Source organism: Poromitra crassiceps, assembly GCF_964638095.1.
Source record: "Poromitra crassiceps genome assembly, chromosome: 21".
NCBI classification, from domain to species: domain Eukaryota; kingdom Metazoa; phylum Chordata; class Actinopteri; order Beryciformes; family Melamphaidae; genus Poromitra; species Poromitra crassiceps.
The window spans coordinates 25,794,859-25,808,984 of NC_139638.1; positions in this window are offsets into that span (position 1 = coordinate 25,794,859).

The window sequence follows — 14,126 nt, forward strand, 5'->3', positions numbered from 1 at the left end:
GACGTCTCTCTCCCGCAGCCTCACTACGCATCAATGACCAACCGTGCGAAGCGGAAGCTGAGAGTCGCGACGTAGATTGGGAGTGGAGGAGGCGGTGGTGGGGTGGGAGGTGGGGTGCAGCCTGTAGCATTGGTCTATACCACAAATAATCACTCCTTCCAGGTCCCCACCCCCGCTATTTCCCTGCTCTCCAAAACGTCTCCCAAAACCTTGGCAGTCTAGGGGTTATTATTTGTTATGTTGCATATTTTGGTTAATACACTTTATAGAGGCAATTAGGGAAAAAAGCATAGGGGCGCATGCGGCAATCTAGCTGTATAGCCATATAGCCTATATATGCTTTCTATAAACTAGCCTATTGATAGTATTGTTATACATCACCACACGGCCATCTGAAAATAACCCTAACCTCAACCCAATTAGCAGGTGATTATCCTACAATCAAATGACAAGTCAACAGCCAATGAGCTGTGTGTATTGTAGCGTCATATAGGAAAATGCTTGTGACATCATGGAATATTATATGAATAATAGCTATAATAAAGTAGCCTATACTAACCAAAATATAGGCTATGCATTTGCTCTATGTGGATTTATTGTATAGGCCAACATATCCACAATTGCTTTTGGCTGACAGATTTGAAACGACTTTTGTGCATCGACGATATAGTGTTTTATTATTATTTTTATATTTATGTTTGAACAATCAGCTATAGATAGCAGTCCATATAAACCATGGAGGCTATGGCTATATCAAGGGGCAGCGGTAAAGCCTATCCAGCCCAGCCCTATCTGTTGAAGCTGATTACCTCTCAATTTTATGAATGAAGTCTTATTGCCCCGCCATTTCCCTCGTCATGCGTGAATGTGGAAGAGGGTGACTGCAAGGTAAAAATATCCACCGAATCCTCGGATGCAAACAAACAGACGGACAAGCAGACATGTTATATGGGACCATGGAAAGGCATAAGTCTGCTCTGCATGGGACAGTGTCAGTGAATGTGCTTTAGGCCTTTGGAGGACAGACTTCACAAAACAGATTTCACATTCGCTGGTTCGCAGGATATTGAACTACTGACATCTTAACGATCACAACAACACGCCATAATCTTTTTAATTAGAACTATTAGTCTTTAATTGGATACGTTTAGTTTAAGAGTGGCTTATAGACACACCACCACCACAGACTCGTATTTGGCTGACCTTATGCAATGGAGCCGGGATATGCTAAACCGTGCACTGCAAGAAATAGGCGATACCCACATTTTGATATCATTTAGGATAATAAATAATAAATAAATAATAATATTTTCCATTAAAAAAGGCCAATGGAGTGAGGTGTGATCTCACATGTTTCCATTGCAAATTCACATTTTTAATTTCCTCCCTCCTGAATCGAGTGTTATTTTCCAGTGGAATCTGCCTTATTTCTTATCCTTGTTTATGCATGTTTATTGAAATTTTTAGGAGAAAGGTGAAATTGCAACAAGTTGACCTGCTCTCACCCTGACCTTTTTTTTTTTTTACTTGTTTTATGAAAAATAAGATTATATTAGACTAAAGCACCAGTTAAAGATTGTCATTTTTTGCAGTGTGCACACTAAATTCACTCTCATATGCCATTGCAGGCGCCCTCACGCCTCACCGTCCATTTCCCGTGACTCAATTCAAGGTGTGATCATACAGCACGAGCTGGTTAGAAGCAAGCTGTCAATATTGCGCTATATTTTCGCAGACTGTCAATCTGGGACAAAACATCAACTGTATAACTCAATACCGATATTGATAAAAGTAGCATTCTAATTAAAGATATACGTTAATGAATGAATGAATGAATTGATCAATCAATATCTCTGATATCGAGGATGCAACTAAATGCATAATTTTTGTGCAGGTTTGACCTATAACCTGCAAACGCACGCCTAATAGCCTATAGGCTATATAATTTGGCAAAAATATAGAGTATCACCTTTTTTCAAACGTGGTTATCTGGAGGATAGAACAAAACGCTATACAGATTTGTTAAATCGTGCGTTTAAAAGAAACTGTTGAACTTCATGCGTACTAGTTCTGCAAATAAGTTCTCACATTATGAAGTGTGAAAGTTTGAGATATTTTACTGTAGACACGCACGCGAGCACTCTCACACACACACACACACACACACACACACACACACACACACACACACACACACACACACACACACACACACACACACAACACCCACACACACCCCAGTGGCCCCACACCCCCCCCCCCTCCCCCACACACACATACACCACCACCACGCACAACACACCAACACAATGACTATGGTGTGCATGTGCTTAGTAGCCTACCACAAAATGATAGCTAATAAAATACTGCACCTGATTACATAAAAATAGCTGTTAATTCAATTTTGTCCGTCATGTCCAACCGGTAGAATAAGACTAGTCTGCCTGCGCTGCACGGTATAGAGCCCGCATGCACTAGTCTCTCCATGGAGACAAGCGCACTAGCGCAGCCACAGGCTTGCAGGCCAGCTTAGTGCAAGCTTTGTGCCTCAGATGAAGACAATTTAAAGGGTGTGTGTTGAGGTAAGCATCCTTTTAATGTGTGCAATATGATCAAATAGCCTTGGGCATTGTATAGGCACAATACATTTTGGATAGCCTATAGCATTCTTGCATGCGTGCATACCCATAATGCGATTCAATAAAACAATGGTTAAAAAAATATATATCGAAGGAATACAGGAGTTTATGCAATAAAAAAGAGCCATAATGCAGGTAACTGGATATAAAGCTGCGAAGCAAGTATGCAAATAATTGGTATAGCCTATACCTCCAAAGAACTATATTGAGTTTTTATTGCGAATCATAATGTTATTAATCATCATTAAGGACACAATTAAATGACAAGAGACAATAATGCACTGATAATTTTTGGGCTGTGTGTTAAAATCAATACCAAGTTATGATCAATATGGTTTTCAATATATCTTGCATGAGTAAATTAGAGCATCTTAGAAGCTTCACCTATACATACTGTCACTGCAGGCTATGTCAAAGGCTCCAATATCTTCATTATTTTCACATCATCATCTTGCACGGCCTTGCTATTTTTATATGCTCCCATATTTTCCATTGGACTGCATTTGTGTGATAGCATAGCAGTAGGCTAATTGGTATTTAAACTACATCTCATGGGGCCTATAAGGCCATTGTCTATATACGTGCATGGACGAATGCCAATTTAAACTTAATTGCCAGGTTATACAGTCTGTTAGGCTCATTTGTTTCAATAATTCATTTGGAATGGGCCTGTATTTTGAATCTCAGTTGTTCAGAAATGAGTTTAGGCCAGGATTGCCATAAATGGATGGCCACGAATAAATAAATAAATAAATAAATAAATAAATAAATAAATAAATCAAAAGACTATAATAATTTGACAAATTCTAATCAGTAAAAAAACAGCAACATCACACTTGTTTTTATAACCCTCCAAAACTGTGCATGGACCAGTGCCTACAGGATAAAACAATCCATTAGTGAGGTAATAAGGTTTGAAGCAACAATTGAAAGGCATTTGTTAAAGTCTAGTGACATTAAAATGAAATAGAATGTAGGCCTAGTGCTATACTATTTTGTAAGCCATATGTAAAGCAAACTACGGAAGTAGCCTATTACGCGAGCTGCACGTGTTTCGCTGATAGACTTCCGAGTTCTCTTTCGTTAAAACGAACCCATGTGAGGGCAAGCAGCCTAATTTCCGATCTTGTAATTATAAGCGTCTGGGAACTGATGCTGCATTTGATTAATTAAGAAAGACTGAATATTCTTTTAAAGGAATGAACAGCAATTAATTAATTAACCAATTAATGTTGTCTGTCAACAATGAATGAAAACATTAGCCTACTTAAGCAAGCACAGTTAACTGCAGAATAAATGGTATCAAAATAAACTTGTCCCACTTGTTACACAAAGGCTTTTCTGGAAGACACCTTAATCGCAACAATTAGACTATCTTGTTTTATATTGTCTTTGTGTAAGGTCAGACAATACTACTTTTCTCGATCATGCGCGCTTCTGTTATATTGCGAAAAGGGAAGGTATCAGTTTTACAGCCACTGCATAGAAGTCTAACCTTTACCTGAAACTGTTGTGTAGTTCAAGATGCACGTTTGAAATCCATTCAACAACACTAAGGCTAATGGAATCATAAAACCAAGTTTTATACTTTAAAACATGTATTATATATTTACACTGTGAAGCACAACCTGCCCCAAGGAAATTAAAACAAAACCTTTGTTCCAGTAGAAGACCACAAGGTTGCAGGAATATAACACTAACACTCAAATATTGCTTTCACAAAAATACACAGTAATGTACACAATAATATCCTTATTCACCTTAAATAAGACACAATCTTTACGTTATACTAGCCAAAACACTGTTAATTGTATGGAGTATTTTGCAACATGAGCTAAAAAATGGTTTGGGAATTAGCTGCTCTCATGTTGAATAATTGCTGTAGACAATTTTTTTTTTTTAATCTGTTGAGTGGCATAAAATGTTTAAGTCCAAGGAAGACCAAATCAATTGAGAGGAAATACAGGCGATGTTAAGCAAAACAATTGAAATTGGGGTAAATATGCAATGTAACCCACATCTGTGGATTACTTTGATCCTTTTAATAATAAACTTTACATAGAGTGGGAACAATTACACACATTCTTAAAGCAGCAGTCCTAAAAAGCACAGTATGCAAAACTTAGATCTTAAATTCTATATATATCTGTCAAAATGCTGCATGACCATGCGCTAATTAGTATTTACTCTGAAACATAAAATCTAAATGTAGCCTAGAAAACACAGAATGCATCAAAACTCATGCGCCAGCGAACCACAGAAGTCAGTAAGATACTGAGAAGACAGAAAAACAACACTCTGTCTGAGAAGATGCCAACAGGCTACTGACCAGTGGCCTCTAAACAGTCCCACTGCCATAGACTGTAACTCTGCATTTTAAGGAATTAAAATCAAGCCACTCTTGCAGAGCTGTTCATTTCTACAGTATCCCATCCTGAAAACGATTACACTAATGCCCCTGAAACACCCCTTCCTATAATGATGCATGGTACAATCCAAAATCTCTTCTTGAAGAACTACAAGTCCCACTCATCCAGGTGCAAATGACAAGATGCCAAATGAGATATTAAGTTGAAAACCATCCAGAGTGAGAAAGGTGAACAAAAATGGCATAGGCTCGAATGAATGTCACAAGTGAACTGGTGTCACAGCAATGGGAACAGTTTTTGTGTGTGCAAGACACACGCACGCACGCACACCACACACACACCACACACACACACACACACACACACACACACACACACGCGCACGCACGCACGCACGCACACACACACGCACGCACAGTGTAGTATGTGCTTCCCTACCTCCTGGTTGTCCAGTGCCTTTGAGTGTGTGGTCTGATGTTGGCTACTGCTTGTTTAGAGTCGTTTAGATGGTGAGAACTCTACAGACAGGCAGGTGAAAGCGCTGGTGTGGCTAACCGCCAGTGCAGCCAGGACTCCTGCATCAGGGAGGGGGGGGAGGCTGCCCAAAGCGCTCTGCCCCAAAGACCAGCTGTGAGGTTTGTGGCTGAAAACTCATCCGCAGTTTGGCTCTCGAGAGCTGCATGAGCCAGAGAAGGGGAAAGAGGGAGAGAAGGAAAACAAAAGCTTGCAGAGATTGCATTTTTCAAGACAGATCGTTTCCATGTGGTCCACGTGAAACGGTGGTGGCCACTGATAAAATAAAATAAAAATATGATGTAAATACACACCCCGTGTCACCTCAGGTTCAGCCAACAAAGCTCACTTCAAGTCTTTTCACACAAAGATGTGTAAAAAAAAATACTCTTTCTTTGCTTGCAATGTGCTTACTTTTTTGGCTATATACATAATTAATTGGTCTAACACAATCACGGGGTGGATTTTTATGATCAATGTCCAAAACATAAGAGTGGAATATTAAGACTTGTGCTTGCCTGGATCATGTCTTTCATAATCAGAATGGTGACTGCATCCCACAAAATAAAAACATGCATATTATTTTGATTTGAATGTATTGCCGATATCTCACAGGGACTGGCTGCTATAGTAGTGCCAACCTAGGCAGTGTGTTCTCTAACATACATCTCTTTCTTTCAAAGTATGACGGTTGATATTGATATGGGGGAGGTATACCTCATAAGCAAAATGTTTGGCTTCTAAGCTCTCCTGCACAATGTTCAAACTTTTAAATGAGTATTACCACATTTTTTCCACATGTATAATTCACATGTGCAAATAAACATAAACAACACTAGTATCCATGGCAACAGGTGAATGACTGGAAAGTGATGTGATGTATCCTGATTGACGTCTTATTTGTCTGTGAGCATTGTTCGCACCCCCCCCCCCCCACCACCACCACCACCCGCCTCTGTGTTACAGCTCCTTCAGGCATCTATATAAAGAGGGAGTTGTAAACTCCCTCCTAATCCAGCATGGTTGCACCCTCCATGGCCACACATGGGCCTGTGGTCTGCCTTCCGCTCAGAGTGTCTGCCTGTCTTTCTATTCCCTCCATCACCCTCGACCCCGTGAGTGAGTTTACCCTTGTTCCACTAGAGACGGCCATGATAAGGTATCTGGGCCTCCATGGCAATGCAGCTAGGGTTAAGAGGTGGACCGTGTGTATGCACACACACATGCAGACACACACGCACACGCAGACACACACATGCAGCGATGGGACAAGTATACACACATTCTTGACTATAGAAGTAGTTACTTGTGTAAAAAAAAAAAAGACTGGTAAAAGTATAGAAAATCTGATTCAACTTGTTTACTCAAGTAAAAGTAAAAAAAAAAGTACAGACACTGAAATGTAATAAAGTATACAAGTACTTTTTCTTTCGGTTGTGTAAAGCTAACTGAAACTCATGTCCTATTAATATAATTTGAAGACTATTAAACTTAAATGACCCCTTCCAAACATGTTTTAAGATGTATGAATAGTATACTTTGATTGATAATTTGCCTTTGATTGATAATTTGTGTGATATGGGTTTTATCCAAAAAAGGTGCACATAATGCGTGAAAGCGGGGAGAGAGCAAGATAAGATGAGACAGAGAACCGTTATTGTTTTTGTCTTTCGTGCATTAAAACTGAAGTAACAAGCTTTGAAAATGTGTCGTAGAAAGTACAGATATTTGTGTTAAAATGTAGGCAAAAAAAGTAAAAAGTTGACAGAAAAATAAATACTCTGTAAAAATAGCTGAAAATCCTACTTAAGGACAGTAACAAAGTATTTGTACATAGTTACTTCCCATCTCTGAGCACATGCAACCGTACACTCTCTCTCACTCTCGCACACACACACACACACACACACACACACACACACACACACACACACACACACACACACACACACACACACACACACACACACACACACACACACACACACACACACACTGTGTAGCTGTACTTCCATATAACCTGGGCCTTGGACTCAGGGGTGGTGGCTGCGGGCTAGGGGCTGACACGTTTCTGCTAACAATCACATCACACACAGGGACCCACATTCCAACTTCCTGATCACTCCCCCCGCGCATTTCCCTGGCCTACCTCCACAGTCTTCCTCTTCCCCCCGCAGGTCCTATAGTGGAACTGTGCAGCCAACGGGGTAGACATATAGTGACTTTTAGTGGTCAGGAGTCAGGGCTCGGAGAAAAACATATCTCAGAAGATTATTCATAAACATGTCTACAATAATATCAATAGTGACAAAGCTATTGATTGAAGGGGGGGGGGGTGGATAATTTGAGCATCAGAAAGTCTGATTAAAACAGATTGGGAGTGATTGTGGTTTACCTACATATTCCATATTTTGGAATGTTTCTTCAAGTAACTGAAAGTATAATAGTCCAATTCTTCTATAGTGATCCAATGCAAAGTAAAGAAGATGGCTAATCGGATAGGCTGCACTGCAGTGTGTGTATTGTATACCATGTACTCTGCTGCCCTCTACTGGTATTTCTGCAATAGTTCACCAAGTAGTTCAAACTCTTGAAAATAAATGCTGGCGGTTGCATGACAGTTGCAGAATGGCATTGTAGTATTGTCGTATTTACAATTTGCATTTACTAGCAGGTAGGTGGTCAATATAAGGTGTATGTACAAACATATTAGGAAACACGATTGATTGCAACAGACGCAGACACACACAGCTATACGGTAATGAGCACGGGAAGCATGTGTGGTCTGCAGCACCATGCCTCAGCAGCCTGTGGGCCTGTGGGCCGTCATGTCACACTTCAGTGAGGTCAGGATGCCTTCAACTTTGACATTTTTAAATGCACAAATCATGACTGTGTCAAATGTAGAAATTATGAATTAGGTATTTCCGTTGCCTCGCCTCGGCTCTTTGGAATGTCCCGGAGTTATCTCAGGCTGCATGCGCTCTGGCTCGTACAGGGTTAAAAGAAAGACAACACCTATTGGATCTTTGAATTGTTACTAAGTTGGTCAAACATATCTGAACCTTGGTGGTCAACCTTGCGTTGTTAAAACTGAAGTCAAGACAAATTTGGGGTCATAAAAAACACAGATGATGATCAGAATAACGGTTTACTAATCTGCACTCTCCCGCATTCGTAGTTGTTCAATAAACAGCAGACACAATTTAATACAGTTTAAAGTGATTCGTCATTTTCATTATTCTAAGGTTATTATGTTACATACATTTCACCCCTCTGTGTCGCCAATCTGTGATAGATGGAAATCAGATGAGGGTATACTGTTACATTTATTTGGGGACTGTTCAAGAATCCATTCATTTTGGTCACAATTGTTTCCCGGGGTGTACCAAAGGACTCTTTTTGGATGCTCAGAGGACTCATTAAGCATCCCCTCATATATTTTAACAGCTTTGCTCATGCATGGTACTAGCTAAAAAGCTTATTCTCAAAGAATGGAAGACATCTAACTCCACCGTGCTTTAGAAAGTGGCTACATGAGCTGGTTATTCATGGAGAAACTGCGATTCTCTAATTTAACATAAATGGGAAGAATATTGGGGTCCCATTTTGACATTTCTGGGCTCGCCTGATTGCATTAATATATAGATGGTTCCTGTTAGGCTTCATTAGGTGTGTGTGCGTGAGTGAGTGTGTGTGTGTGTGTGTGTGTGTGTGTGTGTGTGTGTATGGGGTAAGCATGCATGGGCTTGGCGATGCTGTATGAGGCTTTAAAAGAAAGTGTGTTTATATCCTGCAGTGTTTCCCACAGGATTTTGAGTATTTGTGGTGGGGGACCGCAGACCCCCTAGGGGGGTGCGGGTCCTGCCCCCCCGCGAGATTTCTTTTTAACATTTTAAAGTAAAATGCATGAATTTGGTGTACTTTGTGAAAGATTAAGACCAAAATTAAAAGGCTAGATCTATGAAGAACATGTCATCATTACTGTGCTGTGGGTTTACAATGACAAACTAAATTTCTCCCTATAGGTCAGGGACACTCAACTTGCTTTGCCACTTTCGTGAAATGATAGAAGGCGAGGGGTCAGTTAATAAACAAACAATATACATTTTTCTGTAGCGGATTGTAGGTTTTTGGGGTGTCAACCGGAGTTTAGGCTGACAATGTTGTGCACACCGGATAGTTAGTTAGGTTAAGTACAAGTATTTGTACAAGTACAAGTATTTGACAATTTAGCAGCTAAATCATAGATTATTGAAAGATATTCCATATCCATATTCCAGACTGAAATGCTATAACAGTAGTATTACTGTACAAGTATTGGCCAGAATGACATGAACATTTATTGGACACTTATTCAGCGGGTGTCTTGCATGTTGCGTTCAGGTGCACTGTAAAAAAAAAAAAAAAAAAAAAAAAAAAAAATTTGGTCAACATCTTTTTGTGGCGGTCAAAATCCTTTTGTGGCGGCCTGCCACAAATTCCTTTATGTATGGGAAACACTGTCCTGTATGTATGTCTTTGTGCTTGCGTACCTTTGTAGCAAGAGGAGCAGATGCAGAGTGTGAGGAGAGGCCTTATATCACCCATTCATTGATATGCACGCCCCTTTCATTCATGCTTCTCTCCCTGTCCATTCATAGTGTCCCACTGGCCAATATCCAATCAGCTCAAGCCAACGCTTTTCTGCTCGCCATTCACCTAACCGGACGGAGTAGTATTATCAGAGTTCATGTTTTTACTATTTTGTAACTCACCTCTCTGTGCCGTCACCCCTCAGTTGCTGATCATCGCCGAAACAGTTGTTTTGCACCACCTCCTCCACCTCCTGACCACCACCAACGTCATGACTCCTGAAGAGCGTCATCATATCATGGAGTCATACACCAAATCATTCAAGTTTATTTGTACCTTCTTACTAGTCTCTCATTATTGAAATAAGACCATGGTATGTTCAAGACAACTTGGAACTGGGAAAAGTCCTACTTTCGAACAGGAAAAATCCTTTGGAAGGGCCCTCAAACTTGTAATCCCCAGTTGGAAACCAGTTGGGTAAAATCAACATGTCAGCATTCATGGTGAATGATAAGTACAATAACTAACTGCATGCTTTAAGATTTTAAACACACTTTCAAGTTTCTGCTTCTGCAAGGCACAGATAAATATATAACAGCTATTCCAAGGCATATTGTTTCCATTTCAACTCTTGAACCAGTTGCCTTGAACATGCACGAGTAACCTCAGATCTGAACATAGACCTGCATTTCTTCTTAAAGGAACACTCCGCCCATTTTCAACCAGCTTTGTATCATTAGAACATCAGTAGTATATCAGAAAACTGTAAACGGTTTTGAAGTCTGTCATTTAATTTGACAGTTATTGAGTGTTAAAGTGTGGACCAGTGACATCACTGGTCCACACTAACTCAAATTAATAACTCATTAACTCAAATCAACTCTCAATAACTGTCAAACTAGATGAATGATGAATAGTTTGACAGTTATTGAGAGTTGATTTGAGTTAATGAGTTATTAATTTGCGTTAGTGTGGACCAGTGATGTCACTGGTCCACACTTTAACACTCAATAACTGTCAAATTAAATGACAGACTTCAAAACCGTTTACAGTTTTCTGATATACTACTGATGTTCTAATGATACAAAGCTGGTTGAAAATGGGCGGAGTGTTCCTTTAACATAACCTGGATAAATAACAATGACGAGCCTGATAGTTTGATTTATATCCTCTCTGTGATATGACTTCATTTTCTATAAGACTGGATTAAAAAAAGAATGGTGGGACGACTGATGCCCCACAGTGTAGCAATGTCTCCGTTGCTAATCTTTGCTCCTTTGAACATTGTGGCATCTTATTAAAGGTGTGCCATCTCATTAACGGGTTAACCCACTGTGCTTGCAATAACAATATATAAATTAGACCTCTCAAATTATATCCAGAATTGATTTCACAAACACCTTGTCTATTGCCGTACTTATATGACAACAGTTAAAAGTCAGGTGACGTCTCTACATAGAGAATGAGACTCAGTTGAAAAGGACAGTTTATTACCCTATATGGATTTACTCAACATGCAAGCGGACTCAAAAATGATCATACATTAGATCCAATAATAGCACTCGCGGTGTAATTGATATATCCACTGCAATGCACTTGGCTGTCTCTGAACACGTATGTCTTTTTTCTCTGTACTGCTGTTCAGATCTCGTGGTAATACTGTGTGGGCTGTCAAAAAACACCCTTCCCCCGAGGTTCCCGAGCACTTCATAAACTCTGTTAATAAGATACCCCCACCAGTTTTACTGTCCTCCTGTGATGATTTAGTAAACAATTTCACTAATAAAACGGAGGCAAACCTGGATGCCATAGCTCCACCCAAACCTAGAAATACTACACTTAAAACAGAAACCACCATGGAGAAATGAGAAATCAGGTTTATACGAGGGGTCAGCCGAGCAGCATTTTGGTAAACAAACCGCGTCACTGGGTGGCAACGGCAATAGAACCCTATGGAGCGTGAGCTTTGGGAGGCTTGAGTCTCTGACTCTAGCCGGCTGACTCTGTTTACATTTGAAAAACGGCGACAGTTCACACAACTTTAACACGACATGCATACAGTATATTATACATCAAACTCTTGAGCTACTTCTGCTCTCACTCAGAATGTCAAAATATAAGCGATGTGATGTATAGTTCATGATATATTAACGTTTGTTTGGCACAACTCATACTAGTAACTGCGGCGGGGTTCCGCATTTCTGGGTGGTAAGTGACGTCATGCTGATTCGTCCTATATATGAGAAATCAGGTTTTATATATATAATAATTAATAATTAATAATATATGTGTGTAGTTCTTCATTTCTTCATAGATCTAGCCTCTTCATTTAGCTCTCAAAGTGCACCAGATTTATCCATTTTTTGTTGCAGTTTTATGGGGGTCAGCTCAATGTTCCCAGGGCTCAATGTTCCCAGGCCTAAATAGCTGTTCTCCTAGGCCTCAATGTTCCCAGGGCTCAATGACGATGTTTACATGCACACAATATTCCACTATTATTCGGAAAATGACAATATTCTGAATTTGATAAGGGTCATGTAAAATGTCATTTATAAGGAATAAGGAGGATTGGTTGGTTGAGGCAGGAGGGTAAGGACTGCGGCCTAGTTCCAGGTGTGGACAAACACAATGGCCTGTCGGCCAGGACAGATAGAGCAGAGGCTCGAATTCCAAATTCCAACACCAGTATTTTATTTACATGTGTTTTATTGTTGCTGGAGGTGTGTGGAATCCAGTGCATGAGTGGGTTTTCGGTCACATATACACACACGACTAACATAGGCGGATTATGACATCACAGGCCTCTGGGCCTGGATGCATAAAGGGCCCCCCAGACAGCGCACATACGGAGGGCAGGAGACCGGGCATGTCTGGGAGGAGGGCAGGAGACAGGGCATGTCTGGGAGGAGGGCAGGAGACAGGGCATGTCTGGGAGGAGGGCAGGAGACCGGGCATGTCTGGGAGGAGGGCAGGAGACCGGGCATGTCTGGGAGGAGGGCAGGAGACAGGGCATGTCTGGGAGGAGGGCAGGAGACAGAGCATGTCTGGGCATGTCTGGGAGGAGGGCAGGAGACATGGCATGTCTGGGCATGTCTGGGAGGGGGGCAGGAGACATGGCATGTCTGGGAGGAGGGCAGGAGACAGGGCATGTCTGGGAGGAGGGCAGGAGACGGGGTCATCCCTATGTTCCCCGGGTCCTATGTTCCCCGGGTCCTATGTTCCCCGCTTTTCCCAAATAGGGTCCTATGTTCCCCGCTATGTTCCCTGGGAGAGGTTAGGTTTTTGGTTAGGGTCTGGGGGAGGTTAGGTTTAGGCGTGGGGGGTGGGAGAGGTTAGGTTTTGGGTTAGGGTCTGGGGGAGGTTAGGTTTAGGGTTAGTGAAAAATGGGGAATATAGAACCCGGGGAACATAGAACCTGGGGAACATAGACATGATCCCCAGGAGACAGGGCATGTCTGGGAGGAGGGCAGGAGACAGGGCATGTCTGGGAGCAGGGCAGGAGACAGGGCATGTCTGGGAGGAGGGCAGGAGACAGAGGGACTGCCCCCTAGTCCGATACCTCACGAGTCCGATACCTCACGAGTCCGACAACTCATGGTTTTGGGTTAGGGTCTGGGGGAGGTTAGGTTTAGGCGTGGGGGTGGGAGAGGTTAGGTTTTGGGTTAGGGTCTGGGGGAGGTTAGGTTTAGGCGTGGGGGTGGGAGAGGTTAGGTTTTGGGTTAGGGTCTGGGGGAAGTTAGCCTCTTTTTTCGGACTCGTGAGGTGTCGGACTCGTGAGGTATCGGACTCGTGCCATGGCACCGGAGACAGGGCATGTCTGGGAGGAGGGCAGGAGACAGGGCATGTCTGGGAGGAGGGCAGGAGACCGGGCATGTCTGGGAGGAGGGCAGGAGACATGGCATGTCTGGGCATGTCTGGGAGGGGGGCAGGAGACATGGCATGTCTGGGCATGTCTGGGAGGAGGGCAGGAGACCGGACATGTCTGGGAGGGGGGCAGGAGACCGGGCATGTCTGGGAGGAGGGCAGGAGA